The sequence below is a fragment of the Charadrius vociferus genome, unplaced genomic scaffold (assembly GCF_000708025.1).
Source record: "Charadrius vociferus isolate BGI_N301 unplaced genomic scaffold, ASM70802v2 scaffold158, whole genome shotgun sequence".
NCBI classification, from domain to species: domain Eukaryota; kingdom Metazoa; phylum Chordata; class Aves; order Charadriiformes; family Charadriidae; genus Charadrius; species Charadrius vociferus.
Window position 1 is genome coordinate 3,801,034 of NW_009661372.1, and position 10,745 is coordinate 3,811,778.

The window sequence follows — 10,745 nt, forward strand, 5'->3', positions numbered from 1 at the left end:
ACAATCAGGTCAGATTAGGATCTAATATGTGTCACGCTCCATAATTCATTTCAGATGTGTGATTTAATATACCAAACGCCTAATATTTTAAAGTTCTTGCATATAAGTTGGACGATGAGAAATAACCTCCCAGAGGATGAGGGAGAAAAAAGAAAAAAGCGCAAGACGACTAAACCCTGCTAGCTGATCAAGCTAAAGCAGAGCACATACTCAGCAGTTCAGCAGCTAACGAGCCTTCTCAGTACCATACACTTGCCCAAGTGTTTCCTTCCACCCCTTTTCCTCTTTTTTTTGAAAGCTCAGTAAGTTACTATCCACCACAACCACTATGCAATGTATGAATTACTCACCATAACTTTTGTAGCTTCCCTTATAATTAACAAGCCACAAACATCCACATTGCACATGAGCTACAGTTTATGTAGGAGAATCTCACTAGTACTTGCTTATACCTGGTGGATATATGTTCTATTCTCTTATCTGATAATCTTACATGTAGAAAATGTAATATTGCCACAGAATGTAGACAATGTTGAGTAAAAAGCAGCATAATAAAAATACTCTTTCCATAGAGAAAATATATGAAGCTTCCTCTGATCTGTAAATATCTTACTTTATGCCATTTTGCATTAAAACTAGCAAATAACTCACAAGAAGTAAATTACCAAGCACCTGTTTTGACATCTGGCTGCTTTCTCATTTGTTCTGTCATTCTTGCTCAATGTCTTAAAGGAGCCTTAACTTCTATTCTTGCAAAAATAAACTACATTTAGGCATCATTTTATGAGAGTCAAAAGCGGTAATGGATCACAGTGGAAAAGGTTTTATTTGGAGGAAAAAACATTGCTCAAAAGCTGTGCTAACTATTAATAAGCAACTGCAGAGATAACCAAGAGCATTCTCAAATGGTGAATATTTGTAAAGGATGCTCTTTAACTGAAATGTTATCAGAATATTTTTTAGAACAAATAAGTGGATTATTAAATATCCTGAACTCACCCTGCTGAAAGCTGCAGAAGATTTCATGCACTGAATTTTTGCAGGATCAACAGTTTATCATTTGTATTGGTCGCCATCCCAAGCAAATGGGAAGTGGTAGCTGCAGCACCAGCAGGAGAGGTGCAGGTGGGGGGACCCTTGACTCTGGCTCCGAAGAGGAAAGCGAACGCCCCCCAACACAGGCCACCAGGGTGCCAGGGCCCACTAGATGGAGCTGCTCTCCCGTATATTCAGGGCCTTTCGATTTGAACTAAAGAATAGGAAAATATTCACTGGGGGTAGTGTTGGCTTTTTTTTTTAAAAAAAAAAAAAAAGAACAAAATAGGATAAAGCTTGAGAAGAGTATTTTATCAGCTTTCTCCTTATCACCTGTGTGAGTGGTACTGGCTCCATCACATCTTTTTCTTGAGGTAACATTAGATCAGAAAATTAAACTGCCGTAGCATTAAAAACTCAGAGGGGTGTTTTCTTTTTTTAACTGTTGATCTCCAAAATAACTCAAAGCTTAGACTGCTCTAGTGATAAAGTTTATTATTCAACCAAATATTAAATTATACTATGGGAGAGTCTCTCCTTTATTAATTCAAAAAATAAGTCAACATGTTTGAAAATAATTTACACAGAAAATATAATTTACATTGTAGGTTAAAAAAAAATAATTTAGATTGTAAGGAACAGAACCTGGCCTTTTGTTTCCTGAACTTTTTCCAGTGTATACATTGATAAATGTCAGAAGTTCACTGCACACAAAGACTAAGACTATTTTTTCCAGATGGCCTATTCCATTTTGTCTTCATTTCAAAGTAATAGTCTATGCCCTTCAACACCCTTTGAGGGTATACCAGGGGAAAAAAAGAAAAGGGGAAAAAAAAAAAAGTATTTTCAGAAAATGTTGGTGCAAAAACAGCAGTTGAACCACAAAAGGTGGTAATTTTCTCCTGGAAAAAAGAAAGTTCCACCAAAAAAAAAAAAAGTTATACACACAGGATTACAAGGAGAGGAATAATGGGTGGAGTCATATGGAAACTTTACCGAAGGGGGGGGGGAGAAAAATGTGGAGAGTACTAAGCCAATAAAGTACAGTAGACTGCATCAGAAAAGATAAAGTGTGATAATAAAACACAGTGAAGATATACTCTTCAGCAGTCTCAATAGAAGTTAGACAATAGGTCTCTTATTGCTAAAGGCCTAAATAAAGTTAGAGAAGAATTCAAGGCAGCAATTGCAGATGGTCAGTGAAGAACCACATTGGAATCCACCTTTTTTAGCTTCTAAGGGAAAGCTCAGAAACAAGCCTGAACCCAAAATTAGGTTCATATGTTAGGCAAAGAACAAATCCAGGGCCTGCCTGAATAACAATACACAGAAAGCAATCTGCTGATGCAAACTCCTATTATATATGCAAAGTTACCATCGCACCTCAGGAATCTAGTATAAAACAGTGAAATTTAACAGCATTTTTAAGGACATGGGATCAACATTACATTAGAATGGCTGACATCAAACCATTAGTTCTTAAACTAAGCGATGATTCTGATTATAAACTAAAGTCGACTTTTAAGTATGACTGCAGAGGTTTAATTTCATCTTTCAGATATAAAACCGATGAAAATGTTAAAGGTTACCAACAAAACTAGCAAGTGAGAAAAAAAAAATATTTGTAATATTTTCTGTCTTTCCTTAACATAAATAATTTACTGCCAGATTAGAACCCTCAGAAAGGGTTTTATAGAACCCTCAGAAAGCAAATTTATAGGTAATATTTATTATATTTTTTAAAAGTTTAGTAATTAAAAATAATGTTAGGAATTTAAAGCTAGATGTTAAAAAATCAAGTAGTAGTGTTATCAGTTTTATTGAAACACTGGGCTATGTCGTCTGTTTAAGCATATACAGATTTTGTTCACTTACGGTACTATTATATTATCAACAACAAATTGATAGCTTGGCATAGTGAACTGACCTACCAATCTACACTTAGGCTTAAACATAAAAGATTGTTCTGAACGCATCAACAACTTATTTGGGCTTCTTATGCTATTATCTTACTAATTAGGTTGTATTCTAATTCCTCCAATTTTAAATTATAACCTATGTAACAACTAGAAAGAACAAAACACTTGTGGCATAATGCCAGATCTAGTACAGATTTTAAAGTGCTTCCTTATATTTTCAAACATGTTTCTGCATATACTAATGATTAACACAAATGGGTTTTTTGCAAGTTGCCAACTTTGTTGCATTAATCTTTTTTATATTTTGTTCACTCTTGGTGAAGGGATAAGAAAATTGCCGTAATACTATTAAAACAGATATGTAAGGGAAGTTGCTAAAAACCTAATCTCAGTTACCATCATTGGAGGAATGCATGCAGAGATGAACAGGCCAAAATTACCATGGTTCAGCTCATTTAAGCAATGCCACCTAGTGCAAATTGAGCCAAATAATAGCTTTATGTAATTAATTAGAAGTATTAGGGACCCCAAGAACACAGTGCGGTATAGCTGGTCAAATTGAAGAGCTGAAGCTTTGAAAGTGCTCCCTACCTCACTAATCTGAGTGACATGGTCAGCTGGAGGAGGCTTTTCACTCAGTATTAATTGGTAACAGAGACTAGATCAAAATCAGCCGAGTTCCTTTAACCTCCCCAAATACCCTCACATCTTCAAGTTTCACTTAATGTAATTGTAAAAACACATCTACTGTTACGCATCTCTCAAAGGTGGCATTAACCTCTTTAGGTGGTGTTTGTACAATGTTTTTAAAGCTCATCATTAGAACATGCACAGAGGTATTTTAGACTAATGAGGCTCTATTGTTATAACTTGTCACTGCGTCCTTTCAATTTCTTTATAAGTAGCTGATGTGGTGCAAACTCTCTTAAATGGTAAATACTGGCACAACAATCAGTTTTCATTTATGTGTACTTTAAAATAAATCTTCCCGTTAGGCTGCAGACTGTATGCCTACTAGCTTCAAGCAAAAAGGATTTAAAAAAAACTACACACGTGACCAACACCTCACCCATTTGCAGAAGAGTGTTGCAGCCTCCTTCCTTCTGTGTGGCCCCACTACACAGCCCGTTCAGCAGCAGATAGGCTCTACAGCCACCTCTGAGATGACAAGAGTCCAGTTCATCCCGCCTGTGTTTTTCAGCACTAGCCTTCACTGACACCTTCAGCTCAAGTATTTCGCTGTCTCCTCTCAAGCTAGAAGAGAAGCAACGGCAGAGGTCTGGATAGACAGTCTCCTCTCTCCACACATGCACCGTCTCAAGGGCTAAAGTGTGTTATTCCAACTGTGCTCACAGTGGCTGGAGGGGACAGATGTTCGATCAGCCAACTCGGCAAATGCAGCAACTAATGCTCTAGGCAGGAGAAACATATACAGCAACTTATGCACAACACCCAAGAGTGTTTTGGAATGAAAGAACTTACACAAATCAAGAGAAAAACAAAAGCAAAACCAAAGCAAAAATATCCAGGTTGCAGTTTGCTACCGAAACAGTTTGTTTCTGAACAATGAAATTTCTATGCTCCTCTTTGCCTTCAAGGAAGACGTGAGGCTTATGTAATATAACTCGTGTACACAGCTAAATATAAAATAATGTTCAAGAGAAAAGAGCCACACCTAAACCTTATTTCCTCTTTTGCCCTGACAAGGCTCCTTTTAATTGCTGTACCTGGGCAAAAAAAGTTCTGTGTTTAACATAGTTACACAGAGAAAGACAACAGATTAAAACAGACACTTGCATGTGCAGGGACAGAAATTTATCTTTCAGAAGACATTCAAAAGGAAAAAGTATTTTAAAAAAACAAGTATTTTTATTTCACTTTCAGGAAGCACTCTACTGTGCAATCATGTAAGATTAAACTTGTCTCTCCAACTCTTCCTCCTATTGTTTGTGTTAAACACAACAAAAATATACCGTGAGAGGTAGGAAGGGAAAGTAACAGCTGTGCCCATACTCTGATCGGGACTAGATCAGAGCAGTAAGTGGCCACTTTTCTTATAAAGAACAGAAAAACAGGTTTGAAGTGCTTAAACTTCCTGGATCTGTTTACTTTCCTCATGGGCTAGTCTAATCACTTCCTTGAGAAAATCAAAGCAACCAAATCCATAATCTGTTCTGACTTTCTTTACTGACTACTGTAGGCAAGTTTCTATCAAGTGAGTTTTTTTCCATGCTTCCTACCTACAAATTTAAGTTCAGTGTTGCAGCACAGGGTTGTCTGACAGCAATCTGATTAGAAGTCTGATGTAGTTTCTGTTCACCTCGGTGGGGTTTTGTATGTCTCAAATGCCCATCCCATCTTAACAATTTGCTACACTGACATATAGCTGGTCTTGTTGGAGTTTTATTCCTATTACCACCTTGTTGTTGTTTCACTTACAGCTGCTGCTATCTCACCAATTATTACTGTCTCATGCATCTTCCTGATGCTGCTAAACATTACTGGAATTTCCTACTTTATTCACTAATGCCTCTGGCCATGCAGCCCTCAAGAGGGTGTGTTACCGCACAGTCAGCAATGGTATTTTACACTGTGCAAACCAGTAGCTCATTTATGAAGTGTTTGATAAAGCCGAGGTCTAGATAGAAGACTGGTAGCATAAGCTAACCTCAGAGATGACAGTACTATGGGTAAGCAGAAATTTTCAACATTTCCCAATGCTGCTTACTGAATTTATTTTGTCCTTTCATGTCAGCGGCTACCAGCTTCTCATTCTTAGCAACATTTTAGTCCAGGCCTGGCTGTAATCCTCACCGTTACCACAGAAAGTTTGAAAACATGACCTTGATAAACTCAGAAGATTCAAATGTATAAATAAAAAGAAGTTGTGGGGTTTATTATTATTATTTTTAATAATAATAGTATCATCTTCTTACACTACTCAGAGAAGAGAAAAAAAATAAATTCACATTTTTAAATGTTTGGACTGATAGTACTGTAAGCCTCGATATCGCTTCAAGAATGAGAAATGCAGCCATTTACAAAGCTGAATTTCTTTACCTTCTTAAAGCATATCCTGCAAACATCCGTAAGGCACAAAGTGGGCCATTCACTCAAAGAAGCAGCACACTGCAAAAATCAGAGTCTAGTAGCCTATTTGCTTCATATGCCTGTATTCTCGTGTTTACTACCACAGAGTCCATACTTTCATTCTCATCCAAGCCACTCAGGCCAGGCATTAACAGCAGGAGTCCTTCAATCGACCAGAAGATGTATATTTTTGTTGTTATTAACAAACCCAAATCTCTCACTCACACAGGGCAACAAACTCCCACACATTTTGTCTTCTGTTTCTTTATCAGCTTCTTGTGCTGAAACACTAAAGCTGTATGTAAACCAAATTTCTAGACTTTAGGGTTTTCTACTGTTACAAGAAATTTTACAGAACCCTGTCTTTCAAATCAGAGTTGCCTTTTGTAACCCTACCACATCAGACTCTCTTCTCCACCCCAATGGCTTTCTTCCAAGTTCATTGGGTGTGAGTTTGTTTTTTAAAAAACTCTTTCCTGCCTGGAAGTAGAGGGTCCCAAACAGATAAGCCTGAATTCTCCAAGTGGCTAAATCTCGTCTATGTGGGTGCAGAATTTGAGCATAAGGGAGCTCCAACAGGAGGAAGTTGAGCATGCTTGCACTGGAGTAAGGACAACAGCATTTACTGAGGTGACCACTATGCCAGAAACCAAAAACAACATAGTTTTAAGTACATGTTCCTACAATAAGATTACTGAAGAGCAAAAAAAAAATACTGGCTTCCGCGACCATGGACACCACACCATTTAGCTCATTCCTAAATGCCTCTAGGTGTCATTCTTTTATGCTGCATTTTCATCTACCTCTCTCACTGCACTCACCAGTTGAGGAAGTTTTCTGTCTCCTTGCTCCATAAATGTGTTTGTGATTCTACCAGTTATGCTGTCATCCAGCATTTCAGAGCAGCACAGAAGGAACCACAGCAACCCCAGGTATCTGCATGTAGCATCCCACATACTCAACAAAGTACTGGTCTAAGTTTAAGCAGAAACAGGCACAACTCAAAACTCACTGCATACAAACTGAGCATATCTCACAGATGAAATACAAGTACAAGAGGAAAACCAAAAATCCAAGATTAGAAAGAGCAACAGCATGTAGGAACCAAGATGTAAAAATTATCTAAAAATGTCCAAACCGTATTTATAGTGAACTAGATTTGATCCATATTTCATTCTGGAATTATCTGTTGAAAAGTGAACTTTTCAAATGTACAATTCAGAGAAAAAAGTAGTAGTTTTTGCACAGGCTTGGCCTAGGCAGCAAAAAAGAAAACAAACACTGGAGGCAGTCCTAAGCATGAAAGACAATGTCAGCTCTGGATCAGAGCAGCTGCTTCTTTATATACCACTGAAAACAAAAATTATGCAAGCCAAAGGGATCATAACAGACTAATTACATGCAGTCTTAGTGCTTAATCTTACAGGCTGTAAATTCTGAAACTCAGAACAAACTGATCCATTCCCCTGCTCTTTATTATAAAATCTATAAGGTTTTGTGGCTGCACTCCAGCCAAGATGTAAACTCTCACAAAATTGTACATAAAAACATTCACTACCATCTCACATCACTGGCATGACATTCTGCCACAAGTACAGCAGCTGGTTTATTGTTGATTTTATTTATTCTTGGATGGTAATAAAATTGAATGTTTTGTTCAGAATGTATTTCTAGCTATCTCTTTACATTTTTTGTTTAATGACATCTCCCTTTATCATCACTTCAACTTGCAATCTCTATGCAGTTTATTACCAGTTCCCTATCACAAGGCACAAAGGCTTTCCTAGGATAAGTAAAGCTCTCACTCCAAATACCCAGAATTAATTTTTTTTTCTTCCTATCCAATAACATGAGATCATTCTAGTAAAGATACAGGGACTTAAAATAGGTGCAATGCCATTACACAATTGGCATTGCTAATATATTTCTCAGTATCTCTTTCCTCAGAAGAAATACTTCAGGAATTGAGAAAGCAGAAGTAAACTACCATTTCTTTTCCTGGAGTAACTGACTTTGGAAAAAAAAATAAATCATAGCAGTCATGAGGATAAAAGAAGAAAAGAGAATTGTAAATTTTTCAGGGCAAATTCTATCCTTTCAGTGATAGCCGCTGCAGACTAAGAATAAAATTGTATGAGGTTCAAGGACACCAACTACTTTTTTTTCCCCTCTGTCTATCAGAAACAATTGCAACAGTGCTAGACTCCACAAGATACAGTCTAGCAGGTAAGCGATAACAGAGTGTCAGTGACAAAGGTCAGAATTAAAGGGCATAGTTTGATAATTGAAAAAAACCAGGGATACACTTGGCCAAATAGGCATATGGAGTTGAAGAAAAGTAGATTACAGGAAGAGGAATGAGAAATAAAGGGGAAAAGCTGTTTTCATTATATGGCACAGCAACAGACAGAGTCAAAAAATGTATTCAAGCTTACAAGCCACTGAGCTCCCAATTTCTTCAGAACATGAAGAACAATTCTCTGGGGAGAAGTCTGTGTACAGCAGATAGCCACACCATCAGGAGTATCAACTTCTTCCCACACCTGATCCACCGCATCAGAAAAGATATTGGTGTCCGTTAACTACTGCTAACAGATCTGAAGCAAGCAACTAAGAAAAGTAAGTACTGTATCTGCCACACACCACTATAGATGAAATTTCTTTAGGTATCTAAACTTCTCCAGGAAAATTTTATGGATACCGAGAATCAGAAAGACAGTGAGTGATTGACTGCTTTAAAAATTTGCACAGTACTTCTAACTACAAGGTTTGCATAATGCTTGTATCAAAACAGGGCAATCCCAAGGTTGATCATACTGCTGAGATCCCCTTCCAATAAAAATGGCATGAATTCGAGTGCCTTTTATACAGGCACCATCAGGACAGCCCTTTTAAGCTCCTATCCACAAACTGCCATCTCCTTTTCTAGCCCCAAAATAATCTCCAAAACATCTCAAGATCACAGTTGTGCAGAGGCACTAAAAATCAATAGTAAACTCAGTTTGTCTGAGCTTGACAATAAAGAGAGGAAACCTTCATCCGTTGGGCGTATAATGACATCCCTACCACCTCTGTACCTCTCCTGTTCCCACCAGAAATGCATCTTGCAGGCCTGCTCCCCTTCTTTACACCAATCCAGGCAGTTACTGCTGCAACACTCAGAAAAGGTGAGCCCTCTTAATAACCAGCAGCTGTAAGAGTCTAAGGGCACTATCACAGCCTGTTTTGCTTCACATGACCATACGTAACACCAGTGTCACTGCTACAAAGTTCATGTGGTGGACTTAGCTGCATGAGGTTTATGGCTGGACTAAATGATCTTAAAGGTCTTTTCCAACCTAAATGATTCTATGTAGTCAGGCCTGAGCTAGTCCTAAACTCACTCAGTAATACCAGCTGTGTAGTCACAACAGCATTCAACTCACCAGCTAAGTATCTGACTTGGTTAGTTTAGCACTAGCATGGGCAAACCTAAAAACACTTCCGTACAGGCAAACGTGATGTGGTCATATAATCGCATGCTGGAAAGCATAGGCTTACCCTGTGGTAGTGTAAAATAGAATACAGTAGTTCAGAGGGGGCCACAGGGCTCTGTAAGAGAACTGTTTTGTGGACAACAGCTAAGATGCATAAACTTGAAGGAAGGAAATCATGTCATGGTTGCTCCTTGCTAAAAATGTTCCTGAAATTACCCATTCAGGGAAATATTCAATTGGCCTCTCTCTCTACTTGCTCTTTAACAAACAGAAGGAACACAATTGCCACTAACTTTTAATCAATGGTTTTCATTACATTTTACTATACAAATAGATTGTGTTCAAAGACAAATATTCCATAATAATGATTTACAAGCTCACTATGCCACTTAAGTTTGCTAATCAGTTTTAAGGATGTTTGTTTCTTTAAAAAGAATAAAGACTTCCTATCATAAGTGGATAGATGTGAACAACACACCAGAGCCAAGGCTAATTCTCCTTGTGACTAGAGGAGGAAAATAGCTTTTGTTTACTGTATTTGTTGAAGGTTATATCACTTGTTTTATGGAGGAGGAATAAAGTACAGAGACTTTGCATAGCTAGCAAGCCCTGTGATTGTGGTTTATGATCACGCAGGCTCAAGCAGAATCAGAGTAGCAAAAAGGCCTAGATAGCAGGAAACCAAAGATGTATAGCATACCTACCGAAGGAGGCACTAATTCAGAACATTTAACTCAGGGAAAAACAAGAAGTCCAACTCAATTTCCAAGCACCTTAAACACTGTTCCTAAATAAAAGTGTACAATTTGTTCTGTTTCACAGAGAATACATAACATGATGAAGAGTGTGTATTTCATTCCTTTTCTGCATTTTTTTCTTTGAAGACTTCTCACATTTATTCGGAATTTTTACTTCTAAGGAAATGGCTGTTTCATCTCTACCTTTGCTTCTTAGCTATTATGCTAATCCTGTATTTTAATAGTTACTGTTTCTCTTGTTTTTTCTGACATTTACAGATTTAATGACAGTTTGCTTAATAGTGATCACATAATAAATTTTATATTTAATAAAGCAAAGACCAGGTATTTAGTCATACAAAGAAACCAGAGACAAAAAAAAAATCCACACCAAAACATGGAGAAAGACAACATAGTTTGACTAGACGTCTTTGAGCTTATGAGTAAAACCTGGGAATAGTCCAAATGCATTTTTATTCTTTCACAAT